Raw genomic sequence first — 338 nt, 5'->3', positions numbered from 1 at the left:
CCCGCACCCGCTTGGAAGCAAGCACGGCAAGAAAGCACCCGGACGGGGACTTTGCTACGCACAAGAGTCCCACTGCGGCGGCAGGGCCTGGCGGGATCTCTAGAAGAGTAACAGAAGGGATCCGGCATGGATGCTCTACAGCTAGAGCTTGGCGCGAGGTCGTCTCTCCACCGACGGGCTCAACGCCCGGGGAAATGCGGGCCTTGTGCTACTCCCCAGAGATCCATCACACAAGCGGGATGCCCGAGGGAAGCCCCCTCCAGCCCGGGGTGGGGGGCGATTGCTCCAATGGGGCGGCCTGAGGGTCCTTCCTGGCTGGAGACCGGCCGCAGGAAAAG

This window comes from Cariama cristata, unplaced genomic scaffold, assembly GCF_000690535.1.
Source record: "Cariama cristata isolate BGI_N322 unplaced genomic scaffold, ASM69053v1 scaffold25470, whole genome shotgun sequence".
Taxonomy (NCBI): domain Eukaryota; kingdom Metazoa; phylum Chordata; class Aves; order Cariamiformes; family Cariamidae; genus Cariama; species Cariama cristata.
This window is presented reverse-complemented; position numbering follows the sequence as displayed.